The following is a 17044-nucleotide window of genomic DNA, read 5'->3' as shown; positions in this document are numbered from 1 at the left end:
TGGGGGTATTTGGATTAGAGGTTCTGGTTTGGGCCCTTCTTTAATCATCATGCGCTCATCAAGACTGCCAGGTATATTTGATCTCTTGATTTTGTGAAATTCAGATTACAAAGCCAGGGCAAGCTGGCTCTTGGATGGGGGAAAGAAACTTTGAAAACAACCTCTGAGGTGATGAAAATACATTAACAACGTGAATTAGTTTTTGACATTGGTCTATTTCACACTAAGGAAATATGTTGCACTGGATAGATAGAACTGCAGTTTTTCCTACAACTATTGTTCTCATTTGATTGATATTCAATTGTACAATCCAGAGGACACCAAAACAGTGTAGGAAGCTACCATTAAAGCACAATTGGACATACAATAGGCTTTGAAAGTAATCTGTTGAAATTTTGCAAGTGACAGTAGAATGCTGAGTATTACTTTGATTAGCTCTAAAGAATATTCTACAGTGCAAGGATACATGTCTTGAGGCACATGTATTATGTAGTCATCCATCAGATCTTCCACCATTTCACCAAGTAGTTCTTGAACCTTACAGACAGGATATTTCTTATTTGTAAAATTGCTAACCACATTGTTAGAAAACATTGTTTTAATTCAGAGTCTAGTGTTATATGATTTAATTATTCTTCTAAATTTACCCATTATAATACCATTTAGCAGATAAACAAAAGCTGTCTTTTTCTAAATTTGCTCTAGAAGGCCAATAAAATGACGTTAGTCCTAAAAGCCATTTAGTTAGATTCATTCTACAGTTTTGGCTTAAAGACACATGCAACTGCCTTACTAATGATTAGCTCAAGCCATAAAATTTGGATCTGGATGTGAACTTTCCCAAATTCAGGAGTGCTCAGATGAATATTTTGGTTCAGGATCAACTCTAATTCTTAGTTTCTCAAATGGGTTGGGTTTTCTAACAGTACGAAAAAAGTTATAAGAAATTCAAAGCACAAACCATTTTCATGTCTTGTAGCTGATAGGGCTCAGCAGCAACTGACAAGGACTCTCCAACATGAGACCTTAGCTTCTTCTCATCTTCTCTATAAAACTCCTCTCTGTACAGTAGCATATCACTGTTTAAGCTTGTTTTGCATAATCAAAAAGTTTTTTTTAAAAAAAAAAAAAAGTTCTTGCTACTCATGTTAAATGGCCCTTTCTGTCTTTGTAAATAAAGAACCAATTGCCCTCTAAAACCAAATACTTGTTCTGGCTAAAATATCTATTACCAACTATTGGAAGCCCATTCCCCTGCCAATGTAGGATGTGTCACCACAATACATTTTCTAGCATTTTGTCCAGTCCCAAGCAATGGGGCTTCTTTTGGGAGGCTATTTTACAGAGCTGGGTGGGCAATGGTTCTCTTGTCCCATGAAAATTTTCCTGAATTAAAACAAAAAGCCAAAATTGGAGTGGGGTGGGGTGGGGTGTTGTGATCCTCCTCAACCCTCCAAAATTGGTCTAGGCCAGTTGACATGTTTCATTTCAATAACTTCAAAATGTTTCATTTTGATTTTGACTTTTTTCCTCTATAATTAGCTACAAATTCTATACAAAAAGTCATTTTGAACTGGAAAACCAGAATTTTTAATGTAAAAAATATTGAAACAGAAAGTGTCAACAATTTAGAAACTTTTAAAAAATATTTCAAGTAGAGATATTTTTCATAGGAAAGGACTAGTTTTGACTAGTTGTGGTTCTGACCAACCATTTTGTTTGAATAATTCCTGGCCTAACTGATATATTTCACTATCCATCTCTCTGAGACTTTAATTTTCTCATTGCCAGGATAACTTCCTAATATTCACCCTAAATTTTTCTTTGTAAATTTCATGCCATAATTCCTCATTATAGAATCATAGAAGATTAGGGTTGGATTAGGGTTATACTCCCCTATACCACATCTCTCGCCCTGATGTTTTCATCTTTCACCTATTTACAGTCTTACACATATTGTGACTTAGTGCATATTTTATGTGTTAATATAAAGAATACAACTGAGATTTATCATTTTGAGAAATATGTGCATATCCTAAGCTATTAAGTCAATTGTGACATGACTATGAGGTGGAATGGTAAAATTAAGATATGACGTGAAATCATAGATCCAGAGTCTGAAGGCGGATGCACAAAATAGCAAACATCAGTTATTTCTCCAATGAAATGGAGCAAATGCTTACAGCAAATATTTCTTCAAGAGGCAACATATAACAAAGAAATGGCCCCAAGCCCAGATCCAGTAGCCACTTGATTTGGAAAATGGTTGTTTCCTTCAATCCAAGGTCTATGCACAGAGATAGCCATTGTGCACAGTATTGGGCCATAAATTTGGAAATTGGATTAATAATTAATCAGAAACTCTCTTAACAACTTTTAGGGAAGTTCTCAAGAAAGTAACACTCTCCATGGAGATGTAGTCTTAGAAATACTGCATGTTTGCCCCAATTCTTATTTTACGTCAGTGGAGAAAATCAAGTAGAAAGCTACCTGAGGTCTGGGCTCTGGCCTCTAGTTCAGGCAAACGTTCCAATGTAGAGTGGATTCGATTCTGTAGAGTACCTTTATTTTCCATGTCTCAAGGAGACACTTTGAAATCTAAAAGAACAACATAAATTAGTAGAGAGTGCTTAATCTTGTGCAGGATCCTACAAATTAACTATATACATTTTCCAGAAATTTCATAAACATGGACATCACAGACTATAAGATCTCTACAACTTTCTATGTAAATAATAATAATAAAAAATAAAATTCAACAATGAGATTTACAAAAAATAATTTGAAGTCAATGTTTATGAAAGGTGACAATTTAACAGCCCTCAAGGCTAATGTTCTTTACTCACAGAACAGGTACAGCACTATGCAGCTATCCAAATTCCTTGTTGACAAATATACTTCAGTCCTGCCCCAAAGGAACCATTTCTGCAATACAAGAGGATCTCTCTCTAGGCTCTTCAGTCTTTGGCCTCTCCAATGAAGCAGCAAAGAAGTCTTCTGGTTAGTACCACTTCTGGTAGGATTTCCTGAAGGGTATAAACTTGTCTACTGGGAAATTGGAGTGTGACTACCAAATTATTTCATCCATACTGTCACACAGCCATGAGATGATAGCAACATGTGGAAACTATTGACCAGCTCTTGATTTCAACTGGCAGTCTAGAGGTGAAAGTTCTCTAACTCATTACAAATCCCTGGAGCCATCCAGTCCCTACAAACTAACAACCTGATTGCAATAACCTTTGACTAAATGTATAATCAGAGTGGGCTCAGCTGTGAGTCCTGCTGCATGGCCATGCAGGGGAATAAGGGGGATTACTGCAAATCTTTAGACAGGTTAACAAGTTTGCAGAGTACTGCCCCTGGTTTTGGTTAAGGAAGCCCAGCAGATAAAGAACTGAGCATTGTATAAAGTGGGCAGCCTACTACAGAGGAGTAGTGACCTTCACCTGATGCAAGAACTGACACAAGACATTAACCCCAAGGGCAAAACCCTGTTGGAAAGGTGTGATGGACTTTGAAACCTACCAGGTTCTCCATGTGGAAGATGGGTGACACCAGGTGGGAAAGGCATGCATCTAAACTGTTTATTGTTTTCATGATGTTTTTTCTGTAATGTTTTGTCCTAAATAAATGTACTATGCTTTGTAAAAGCTGGCTGGTGCCTCATCTCTCTGTAATAGCTCTTAGGAGATAACAGTGCTGAAGTAACCCGCTAAAGTGATCACTATGAAGAAGAGAAGGAATTGCAACCTAAATCCCCAATCTGCAGGGAGAGGGATGCCAGTTCCCTTCCAGAGAAAGGTGGGGGCCAGAGGCCTAAGTAGGGATGCTCTCAATGAGGCCAGGAAGGGGTCAGAGGTGTAATTACTCCAGGACTGTGACAACGGCCATAAATGTTTCCAGGAGTAGGCCCATAGGGAGCCCATATATTAGCACATCAAAATGCAATCAGAAAAAGTTTTGAACTTAGGCAGAATAAACAACAGAAGGAATCTATTAACTCAGAAATCTAGATCAGGGTAATCATATTTGGTATTAAAGGCTATATATAAATGTAATGTAAGCAGAGTCAGAATGAGCTCTCCCCTGACATCTAGTGGTGAGCTGTGGAAAAAGACTTCAGAAGCTGATCTTATTTGCATGGACACACCCACCCTTCCTAGGTGCTCTGCATGATGGGATTGCTTGCCCAAATGATCATTTGTGGCTTGTGCTGGATCCCCAGTCTCCTTGTTATTGGAGCAGGAGTAATAAAGGGTTGTTATCCTTGTTGTGAGAACTAATGGCAGCAGAACTCTACCTGGCATACCCCGATAGAGGAACTCACGCTCAACTGAACGGCACTCGCTAGGCAGGGGACATGGGTTCCAAATCCCAATGAGCTGAGAGAGCGTTTAAGGGTTCTAGACATCAGTTGATCCTCTCTGTTTGGCATAATAAAAGAGTTAATTTAGATTTGATTGAGAGTATTGTTACATGTTGCAGAGCTGAAATCATTGATACATAAGTGTAAGTATTAGACCTACTTTGGGACAGTGTCTCTATTGCAAGAGACTGTCCAGAGTGCACCAGCAGTGAGGCTCCCAAGCTAACAACTGAAATCACTGAGTGCTGTGTTAATTGAGGGGGCCCTGAAGACATGTTGGTGAGCAGCGAGCAGGGCAGCTGGTGCAGAGGTGCAGCCAGTAGCCAGCAGGGTGGCTGGTGGAGAGGCACGACAAGCAGTCATCAAGATGGCTGGTGGAGAGGCGTGGCCAGCAGGGTGACTGGTGGAGAGGCGTGGCAAACAGCTAGCAGGGAGGCTGGTGGAGAGGTCCAGAGCAGAGCCCTGTGGAGGCATGGCAATTGGCCATTGGGGCGACGAGTGAATGCCCAAGCAGCAGAGCATGTAAGGTGCCTCCTTGCCCCCACCTCCACACAGAGTGGGAGGTGAACTGTGCAGATGAACCTTTGAACTCTGGGGCTGCACTGGCTAAGGACAGCAACTGTGAGTGGGGTACAGAGATGGGACAGGGATGTTAATGGGACTTTTGGGTTGCTGGACTTAAGAACCTGAGGGGGAAAGGAATTGCCCAACTTACTTGGGGGTGGGTCTTTTGCTCATGGTTTGAGTTTATGAACCTTAGCTGCAGTGTTTTCCCAAATTAATGCTGAGCTACTTCCCTCCTTTTATTACAAGTTTTTGGTACACTCAGAATCTGTGCTTGCAAGAGGGGAAGTGTTGCCTTTTATAGGGTGGTGTGTAATTGTCCCAGGTCACTGGGTGGGGCTCAAGCCAGTTTTGTGTTGTATTGATGAAAAGGAACCCCTAAATACTGAACCCGGCCCTTGTTACTGCTGGCTCCACTGGTTACAGTCATGTAAGTTGAGTGATACCAGACCATGCCTAAAGGATTCCTTTTCTAATTGTAACTCCTGGAGCATTTTCTCCAAACACACTTTTTCTTCATTCAGCTTTCTGGAAAACCAAAACAGATGACATTTTCTTAAAAGGTTGCATTCTGATTCCTTCTTAGATTTTGACTGAATACTTCCACTGTGTCAAATGGATTCAGTGTTGTTGAGTTGTTTTATTTTTTCCTGTTTCTAGACTGCTGTATAGTTTTACTTTGCTAGTATTTGTGACAAGACTACTATTAATCAAAAGCCGTTGCTCCCACAATGCAAAAATAGAAACATTCTGATGGAAGAGATTAAAATGAAAAAATGCACACAATACACACACTGTTGGACTCTGCTGTTAGTCTTCTAGCCCCTTCAGAGAATATTTCAAAGGGTAAAAACTAGATTAAGAGTAGCGAAACTTTGTCTTATATTACTTCAGAGCTCCTCAGTCAGGTTGCTAGTAACAGACTACACAAGTTTATTATGGGATCAAACTATTTTTTCTGATTAGCTTGTGACCCATTTCAATACTTACTTGCTATGTGGGGAAAATTTAAAATTTCTCTTTGGGCCTCCAAAAGGGTGCTTGTTTGCAAAAAGGGAAACTGAATTTCTTTTCATTCTTTCAAGAAAAGACTAGACTAAATAGATAAGATCTAGTGTATCAAAGTTATATAAGATGTCTGTAGAGATCATAGAGAATTAATCATGGGGATATCAATAATGTAAAGTGTCATAAGTAACTTTACAGAAAGCTTGACCAAAGCAGAAATGTTCTTACTTGATCATTTTGGCCATTTTGTTTTTTCTTTTCAAGCCGTTGAATACTTCTCTTGGCCAAGATGTTATCAATCATCCTCTGGCTAGGGAATGAAACTGCTGCATTTGACTGGTTCCCTAAAGGGAAAATATATACTAAGTAACTTCAGGTTAATAGTGGGCATGATGCTATTATATTCCTTGTGCATGCAAAACTCCTGTTGACTTTGCTGGGAATGTTTTATGCACAAACAATGCAGAATCTGGCCCCATTGGTTTGTTTACACATTTATATGAAAAAGACAAAAACAATTGATTAGGATCTTGCATTCTTAGGTGTAAACCAGGTGTAACTTTGTAGAGAAGTCAGTGGAGTTACACTGGTGTAAAATCAGCACAGATGAGATCACAATCAGCTACTATAACTCTACAGAGAATAAGTGCAAAACTGAAGAACATAAAACAGAAGCTAGGACTTCTCATCCTCCAAACCTTTCCTAAAAATTAACCATTGTTCCTCAGAACATCCCCATAAATTAGCTAATAGGTCTATTTTTACAGCTGTAGAAAGTGAAATAGAAAGCCTCTGAGGGAAAAGCTATGCAATATTGCATAGCATTATCTTGTCCTCGTTCAGCTGATGTTGTTGCCCTTGAAATCTTGTCTACTGTGTAAGATATTATAGGCAATACTTTAAAAAACATGGTAACATCTCATTATCTAAAACAAAATCAGAATGCTTTTAAGGGTGACTACTGAAGATTGTTGTTTAAATTAAATTCTACAGACAACTTCTAAAAAGGGCATGAGCTAAGTAGAAAACATAATGGATCAGAAGTTACCACAAGAATAGCTCAGTGAGTTTATACCTGTACTTGTGGATACAGCAACGATTGACTGCCTAGCCTTGGGAATAATGGGGTTTCTTACCCAGTCTCTCTGAAGCATGTGAGCTGGCCACTGGAGGAAACAGTATGCTGGATTTGATGGACCAGTGGTCTGATCTGGTAGGACAACTCCTTTGTTCGATTGCCTATTATTCCTCACTTTGGGCCTGATCCTTTCTCATTGACTTTGTTTGGAATCAAGATTAGACCACGGTGGTTAGAAACAAATTTCAATACCACTAACCTTCTAGCAAATGGTCAGAATATATTTGCCTCACTAAGTCCACTCCTGACAGTCCATAGTACTTTTTGATCTCTTTGTAAAGTTCTTTTCCTGTCAAATAATGGTCAACTATCTTTGCAGGTTGTAAATCCCCATCACTGAAAGGTGTGTTGTATTTATGAAAAGAAGGTATCTGAAAAAAAAATAGCAATAATCTGAAAATCCCTATTTACTTTTCCCCTTGTATTACCAGACTTTTAGATTTCTCCTCCCCACAGAAACAACCTGGAAGTCCCCAAATATTGGCTAATCACTTGGCCTAAGATAATACTACTTTAACAATAATGTCTTCCACTTGTATAATACTTTCCATCCTGAAGAATCCCTAAGTAATTTATAAACTACCATAGATACAACTGTAGATTAAAATAGAATGGGTACATAGAACTTATTCAGATTAATGACATTTCCGATAAATGAGGAACTTTTCAGTGGAAATGTTTCATGGCTGGGGATGCAGCACATTTTCAGATAGTAGTGTTTTTTGGATAAGATGTGTTTGGATAAACAAATGTATTACCACATACATAATAAGTAGTGTACAGTGAAATGCTTGTTTCATCCTCCCTGTCACTTCAGAGTGAAGGATGGATGTTAGCTTAGGAGAAGCAGAGCAACTAACCCAGTGTAATAGGGAAATATGTGCTCTTGGTGGATCTCTTCTCAATATAGTCACTACTAAATTAACACAGTAAGCCAAGCTTGTCTATTTCATTCTTCCACTTGCACATAGATCAGGTTCTCCTGCAGAAGTGAGGGATTGTGGGATGCCACCTACTCTTGTGATGCTTCAATTGGCCTTCCTTATCCAGGGCCATTCTGTAATTGCATCAGTGGAAGTTAATTGAGTGAAAATACACATTAACTTTTCTAGCTAAATGCATGTATAATATTGCTGTCAAGTAAAACTCATCTTTTTTGTTTGCAGTCTTCTCTGGACCATGGTAATAAACACAAGAGTACAGACATTGGTGGCACAGTTGACTGTAGTCTGTGCCACATAAAACAATCCATTATAGCAGTCAAGATTCAATGGCAGAGAAAAGGGGGCAGAGGTGACTCAATAAAAACTCAAGTGGATAAGTAGTGAGGGGCAAAGATGTGAGGGGCTTGGAAGGTGATGACAAGAAGCTTCAACTTCATGTATTGGAGAAGAAGGAGCTAGCAGAGGCATTCAAAGACTGGGGTGACATAATCGGGACAATGGGCAAGAAAGATCATAGCAGATGTTTTCTGTTGATGGCAAGATGCCCTCTCAGTGTCAGGGAGGCTGGAGAGGAGGAAGTTATAGATCGGGGTGGCCAACTTGAGCCTGAGAAGGAGCTGGAATTTACCAATGTACATTGCCAAAGAGCCACAGTAATACATCAGCAAACCCCCATCATCTCCCCCACTCCACTCTCAATACCTCCCACTCACCAGCAGCCCCGCCAATCAGCGCCTCCCCCTCCTTTCCCACACCTCCGGATCAGCTGTTTCGTGGTATGCAGGAGGCTCTGGGGTGGCAGGGAGGAGCGAGGGCATGGCAGGCTCAGGAGTGAGAGCAGGGCCTGTGGCAAAGCCAGGAGTTGAGCAGTGAGCACCCCCCGGCACACTGGAAAGTTGGCACCTATAGCTCCAGCCCCAGAGTCAGTGCCTATACAAGGAGCTACATATTAACTTCTGAAGAGCCGCATGTGGCTCCGGAGCCACAGGTTGGCCACCCCTGTTAGAGACCATAATCAGAAGATGATGCGCCCCACCCATCCAGCCTGCACAAACTTTTTCTGCTTTCTCTAACCTTTCAGCCTCTACTCTCCAGGTTCTCCTAAAAATCACTTTTTCCTCAGACACTACAACCTCTCTTTTTTTCCCTAGCTGCCTCAAGACCTTTTAAAGATTAATTTCAATCTAGTTGCCTCTGCACTGTATTCTGGTGTGTGCTTCTCTATGTGGCTGGCCTCCTCCTATGCTTCAAAGATAGGATTCTGAAATGACCGGGTCAAGGCCTCTCCTGGCTGAGTGAGTAAATCTTTCCCCTTGAAAACAGGAAGCAAGCTTTGGCCCTCATGCATGGAAACTCATGGAAAATGGCCCATGACTTATGGGACATCTGCTACAAAGACTGTTTGGGACTAGGCTATGGCCTCTGATGATAAAATACTGCAAATGTACAGTGATCTACAGCGGAAACAACTAAAAACTTTCAGGTTACTCTAGAGTAAAATACTGCAGAGATGGGTGTAATGTATGTTATTACAGAGCTGGTTGAAGCCCTAAACTTAGTGCTGCAATGGGACATGTGGTTTTGTTCAGAGAGAACCTCTTTTATGTAACCAAATGAATTGCCGAATAGCGCTTAAACACTTAAAAAAAAATCCTTGCTGTAAAGGATAGTTACTTTTAGGTTGTGCTTTGTCAGCAAGGCCAGCTTCTGATAGATGGCTTGGACTCCAGCATGGTCTGGCGGTTGTGGTTGGTCTAACTCTCTGCCTGGGTCACTCATCTAGCAGGAATTAGAGCGGTTGCTATTAACATCACTTTACAAGACCTCAGAATACTTTTGCAGATCTAAAAACAGAAAAAGAAACATCTAGAACTGAAAAATATAAAGAAACCAAATAAATGAGATGGCCCAGCTCAATCTAAAATGTCCATGTAGATGCCTGTGATGTGATTGGTTATTTCAGGGGATACAGAATTCTGAATTCAGGCTTCAGAAAGTAAGGGATTGTTAGTGCAAACTCCCCAGCTGACCTCAAATGCCATGGCAGATTCCAGGGAAGAGAGGCAGTTTCCTGGATAGGCAGGGATCAAGTCACATAGTGCTAAATAGAAACACAATCAACACCTTGAACTATATCCAGAAGTGAATAGGACGCCAATGAAGCTGTTGAAGAACTGCTGAAATATGTCTCTCTTGGCTAACTGACAGGCAGACACATTCTGCACTAGCTGTAGATATATTAAGACGTTACTTTTAATACAAATGATATGGTTTCTATGGTTTTCATCAGCTTAAATGATACATTCATTTAATTAATTCCTTTGTAGGCTACACTGAAGATGAAAAATGCTGCATAAAAGCCAAGTATAATCATTAACTCAACCAGTGATTTAATTAAGTGTAAGGTTCTGTATAAACTCTGAGTCTTGAGTTGCATTTTCAAACTGCAGGGCTAACTCCTAGTTTCAGTTTGAAACCTATTCTAGTCCTTAACAATGTTACACACAGTGTAACTTATAATTACATACGAGTTAGAACTCTTCGTATCTAAAGCTTTGTGTAGGTTTTGTAAGAAACCATGTGCTCATATCTACTCTCATTTACCTTGGTACAAATGTATAAACTTGTATGGAGTTAGTCCAGGTTTATAGTGATGTAACTGAGAACAGAATTTGGTCCCGATCTGCAAGTCTATTCTCTCCTGGTGATTGATTGCTAAAGCAAATGATGTCTAGTTTGTAGAGCTGAGTTGATTTTCCATTTCACTGAAAGTAACACAATTTCAATGAAATGAAAACCAAAAATGTCAAAATTTCCCACAAAATGACATTTTAAAATTTACGGTCAGAATGTTTTGTTTAATAACATCAAAATGTTTTATTCTAATTTCTACATTTTATATTAATTCTATTATAAAAAATCGTTTAAAAGAAAGTAATTTCACAATGGAAAACAAAGATGTACATTCCAAAAAGGTCAGAACAGAATATTTTGACCTTATCAGAACGCTCCATTCCATAATTTTCAAAACAAAATCTACTCAAAATTAACACGGTGTCACAACATATTTCACTTTTGATTAATTAGATTTTTCCAATAAAATATTTTTACATCAGAATATTTCCAACCAGCTTTAGTAGTTTGGATATTTACTCTTTAATAGTTAGATACTTTGGAATCTTTCCACACAAACTGTCTTCTTCAACTGAAAGTAAATAGGCATCAGAAAAGTTTATAGTGGTTTATTTCATTATTTAGCTCAATATCTGATTACTAGGTTTTTCTCTAACAAGTATTTTGCATTACCACATCATAAAAGACACCCCAAATGATAAAATCCTACCCTGTGTTGAAATAAGACCAAAGCATATCAGAAAGGAAGCAGTGATGATATGGTATTGCCACCTATGCAAACAGAAGTGTGAAATATACATTTTACCTTATTTTTAAGTTCCAAGCTTGAGAAATCTGAAGAAAACTGAGGACGTAGTTAAAAAAAAGGCAACTAACATGCACTTTGTCAGGAAGGTAGTAAGTGTCCCGCCTGACTGGGCAGTGTTTAGTTGTTATGTATAGTTGCTATTGGTGTGAAATGTAATTTGTTGATTTAGTGTCTTTGTTGTTCTACTGCCTGAGAATATTTATTATTATTTTTTTTTCAAATGCATGTAGATTTGCAAGGAAATTAGATGTTGCCATGGCAAATGTAAACATCATTTCAAATATCTGGCCAGTCCTGATGTGTGATATTTTAAGTCAGATGTGTACATTTAACTGACAATACTAATACTTTCACCAGCACTTGTTGCATTTTTTAGCAAAATAATTTGATTTATGCAACAAATATGGCTTGTTGAAAGTGTGTTTCTCTATATTGTTGAGATTGTTGATTTCAGTCATCTTTCATCATTAAACTTAAATCTCCTTGGCTCACTCAGTTAAAAGTTTTCTTTCTAATAATCTAAAAGAGAAATCTGAGTCTGATTCCAGGTTTTTGTCTTCACAGGAATTCTGTGCCTTAGCTGTGTAGTGTTCACTCTCCAGTCCTTTGGTACTTTGATAATTCATAAATCTTGTTGCATCTTTGCTATAATTTTAACATAGTCTTACAGCAATGTTTGAATTTGGTTCTCCAGGGGAGTAACAAGAACCCATGTAGACAAGGAAATTTGCCTGCCACTATAGAAGGTAAATAGTGTTTGCTAATGAATAGTTTCAAGAATACGAGCTGACTCAGAGAATCTTCCACTTCTCTGACATGATTTCAGACTTCATTAGCAAGCACTTTCCCACTCTAGCAGTCGCAGGGAAATGAAGGTATTTGGATTCTAGTTGCTCCCCTGATGAGATGGGTAGCTTCCTTCTGCCTGGTTTTCATTCTGTTCAGTTTCAGCTGTTCTCAGCAGCAAATGTTCCTGTTGACAAGGTCAGTCATGTGACTTGAACAGGTAATGCTGGGTGATGGAACTGTGCGTGTGTGTTCCACCAAAATGACCAAAGGGCTGCATACAAAAATTGTTCACTACAGACACTTCACAAATAGTTAACCCAAGTGGAGTTATAGTCTCTTGCAAGGAGAGCCATTTAAAAGTCAACAGTACTGCTGAAGAAACATTTTTTTAAAGTCAGGTGCCTTCATATTCATAACGTCCATAAACAATCTATATTGAGATTTGAAAAGCATGTTACATCTTGAATAAAGTCCATCTACGGACCCTTTGCCACTGTCTCAAATTGAAGCAGGATCAGGTCTCTTGTTTAAACATGCATGCAAGAGTCCAAGCAAAACAAACCAAGATAATCAACTTAGGGCATTCTTTTTATTTACAAATGTAAATACAGTTAGCAAACAGAAAAAACCTGCTTTCCTGTGTTACTACCTTGATATCAAACCAACATGTACATCACACCTCTGGGGATATTGCAGGTTTGTGACACATGTGAATGACTAGAGCGAACAGAAACGAAACAATGTTACATCAGAATTATAACTCTAATTATTATTTTCTGTGATGCTTCCCAAGGTTACCCAGAGTTGAGAGGTACACCTTGCTGCCACCTGCCCTTAGCGTGAGAAAGCTTTGTCTGTGTCTGCCATGCATCTGCTCCCCAACCCCACCGGCCACTGGCAACACAAGTGCTCCCCTCTAGGCCTTGCAGGCCCTGCTGTTACCCTGCAGGTTAACTATAGGCACCCATCAGCTCTCAAGCTCTCCAAGTGTCCCCCTGAAGTGTCCACCCTCTTGTCCACTGGAAACTCATAGTCCAGAGGAACAGGGCAGCCTTGTTCCACCTCAGACCACTGCGCTGCGTAACTCACAGCACTTAGATTTGTTTATAGTGAATCAAATATAAGTTTATTTAACAGAGCACAGAGATTCAAGTAACAGCAAGTAGAAATATTGGCAACAAATGGATATAAAAAAATCATAACACATTCTATAGCCTGGATTTAATTAACAAGATACTCTCATGTCTAGTAGGGTATTGCTTACCCAGAATCCTTGCATCACTCTATAGCTTCTTCTTTCATGACACATGCATGCTGTTAGCTGGTCTCCAAGGTGAAGGATTCAATGTGTGTCTTTGCACTCCATGTACATCGGAGCAATTCTTCATTTTTACTCATAAACAGGACACCACCCCCATCCCCACCCCCACCCCGCCCTTTGTTTCGGCCTGTAGATGTCCTGTCTTGTAGATTTTGCAATCTCTCCATTTGCACCTGGCTTAGTGTGCAAACAGGCATACAGCATGAGGTGGACAATACACAAATGGCCAGACTGGGAGTTAGGTGTCAGTTACTGCCTGCCTGAAAGGAACATCTCTGAGGTATGTTACCTTCTGGTGACCTGCCTTAATTCCAAGATCTTAAGAGCATAATTTTCAGAATAGATACATAACTCCTTAAATATTATCCATATATAGATTTTGCAGTGATTATGACACTCAGTAGGCTACTTGCTCTTGCTAGAGACCTCACATGTCACCCTTCAGTGAACTATTATGCAGATATCTGACCCAAGGATCCGTGTAAAACCCTATGCACCCCTGTACCTTTTGACATTTGACATCAAATGGTCCCTGTGTCACATCATCTTCCTAATAATACCTACCTCTTATATAGCACTTTTTATCAATAGATCTCAAAGTGCTTTATTGAAAAGGCACAGAGAGGTAAAGTGACTTGCCCATAGTCATCCAGCAAAGAGCCAGAATTAGAACCTGCCTGTCTTGAGTCTCAGTCTAGTGCTCTATCGAGTAGGCCATGTTTGTGTTACGTGTGCTCTAAAGATGATATACCCATACAGGAGGTCTCACCATATTATTTTTAAAGTGGATCTTGACTACATGGTAGTACTTTAACACTTCATAATACATTTATAAATTAGTCAATAAGAAAGCTCTAGCGCATCAAAAGTATTGCAATAACTTATTATGGTAACTTTTCTTTTTAAAAGACAGGAAAGCCCCAGAGGTAAATAACACAGTCTTTGGCCAGTCTGGATCAATCCCAAATTAATACTTCCCTTTTGTGACAAATATAATTAATAAAATAAAGACAATTATGAAACATAAAGAAGTGAAGCAAGATCAGTCTTTAAAGCAGCAGCAAATATTCTCAGGAGGGAAATTATCTGTTGTTCTGTATCTCCATTAAGGATTCATCTTGATTATAAAAACTAAATCTTCCCCATCCTTGAAATAGTTAAAGAGAAAATATTTTCAGAATTAAGTTTGAGATGCTGAATTTTATAATTAATCCTAACATATCACAAATATGTTCAAAGTCCCAGAATGGACAGTTTTCTACTTACACTCTAAGTTTGGTATATTTCCATTGTTAACCTTTTTTAGTTTGTCTTTATAGTTTAACATATAGCAATGCTCATGTTCACCACTGAAGATTTGACTAGAGATTTCCAACATTTTAAACTCATTTTCCTCATGCCTCACCTATGTGAATGATTTTGGGGTCAGGAGCAGCATATACATACCATTTTATAGCTTTCAGTCACCAATATCCTTTCCTAGCTCCCTTCTCTCTCTGTATACATACAGTGACGGAACTCCCAAGGCCAGTTAACAAGGCAAGTTCAAGTTATGTAATTTCCATTTGTCAGTGTTCTCTAATGAAAGCCACTAGAGCTGAAAGAGTGACTCCATGAGAAAAATCACTTGGGCCTACAATATGCAGACCTCATACTGATTCACTATTGGCAGGGGTGAAAGTAAAATTGAAAACTTACAGGGATGGGGGACGGCTCCGCCCCCTCTCCCCCAGAAGAGTGGCACCTTGGGCAGAAGGGCCGAGGCTGGGGGGGGCCAGCATCCCTCTGCCAGCCCTTCCAGGCTGCCTGGCCCGCACTGCCCAGGGCTCCAGCAGTGATTTAAAGGGCCCGGGGCCCTGGGCCCTTTTAAATCACCGGCCCAGGGCAGCCATTCCTCTTCTCCCCCTCCCCGTTGGCAGCCTAGGAGGAACAAAAGGGGCAGCAATGATAAAGCGCTGCCATAGTAGTGTTTTAAGCAAGAACCTTTAAAGTGCTGCTGCGGCAGTGCTTTAGGGGCTGGTACCAGCGGCCACTTTTTACCAGTATGCCATACCTGCCCATACTGCCTTACTTTCACCCCTGACTATTGGGGAAGAGAAGCCGCCACCTATTACTAGGAGAATACTAGTAAGCTGTATGGTGTGTGAACACAAACCATATTTAGAGCGAACCATAACAAAGTGGTACTGCACTTAGGAATTTTGAAAGTATTTCTAAATTCTTTATTGTAGCTGACAAGTTGTTCATTGGAGGACTGCAGGTACCTTCCTAAAGAACTTGCTTCTACCTCTTGGGAGTCTCTTCATGGAATACATAGTATGCATTGCCTAATGGTTAGAGTATAGGTCTTATTCGGGGTAGCAGTTTGGGGTGAGAGCCCTGAGTTTCAGGTCCAGCCCCAGACTTGCTGAGTTACCAGGGATAAATCATTTACTCTCTTTTTAACATTATTACAAGTCCTGGAGTGGCCACCTCCAAGAATCCTTCATCTGAAAAGAAGTGTTAGGCTATTAAATTGACAGCTGTGATTGGCCCATGGATATTATTTTACACTGTGTGATCATCTAAGCCCTGATAGTCCAGTGAAGTGGAATGATTAAAGAATTACAGTAACTAAGACTGTTAATAAAGGGAGTCAAGTTTGGTCTCATGTCTAAGCACTCAGGCAAAGCCAGCAAGCAAACCTCCTGGGGGAAAAGAATCACTAACTTGTAAGAAGACTCAAGATTAGCCCAGATGGCCATACCTGGCAGGTGAACGCCTTCTAATAGGTATTATCTGACCTTATCTGCAAAAGGGATATGTTTATCTAACTGGTTCCTGTAGCCGAGTTCAAATAATTCCTTTGAATTACCACTTGTTAATAGGAAGGATATTAGAAGTCTGTTTGTCAAAGCTTTCTGAGCATCATTTAGATATTGACTGCTATCTATCTTAGGGCTTGGCTACACTTGCGAGTTAGTGCACATTAAAGCAGCCCTAGGCACCCTAGCTCACTCCCCATCCACACTGACAAGGCACATAGAGCACTCTGACTCCGCAGCTAGGGCACTTCTGGTACTCCACCTCTGTGAGAGGAGTAACATTTGCTGCGCCTTGGCTACAACACCCAGGCATCAGTGTGAACGAAGTGTTGCATTACTGTGCTCTAATCAGCCTCTGGAAACATCCCATAATCCACTTAAGTGGCCACTCTTATCATTGTTTTAAATCACTGTAGGAATGTGGATATGCCCTTTGAAAGCTCCATATCTGACAGCCGGCTGCTCATGTGCTCCAAGACAAAGCAACCATTAGTGTGGAACGCCGTGTGTGAGAGAGAGGTGTGGGGGGCAAGCGGGAGGTCTGCTGCTTTCTGAACTTACAAGACAGCATGCTGACATGCTCTCAGCCCCCCAAAAATCCACTCTCTCTCCCCCTACATACACCCAACACACTCCCTGTCACACTCCACACTCCACCCCCCACC

The sequence above is a fragment of the Chelonoidis abingdonii genome, chromosome 5 (assembly GCF_003597395.2).
Source record: "Chelonoidis abingdonii isolate Lonesome George chromosome 5, CheloAbing_2.0, whole genome shotgun sequence".
NCBI lineage: Eukaryota > Metazoa > Chordata > Testudines > Testudinidae > Chelonoidis > Chelonoidis abingdonii.
The sequence above is the reverse complement of the archived record's forward strand: the minus strand, read 5'-3'. Positions refer to the sequence as shown.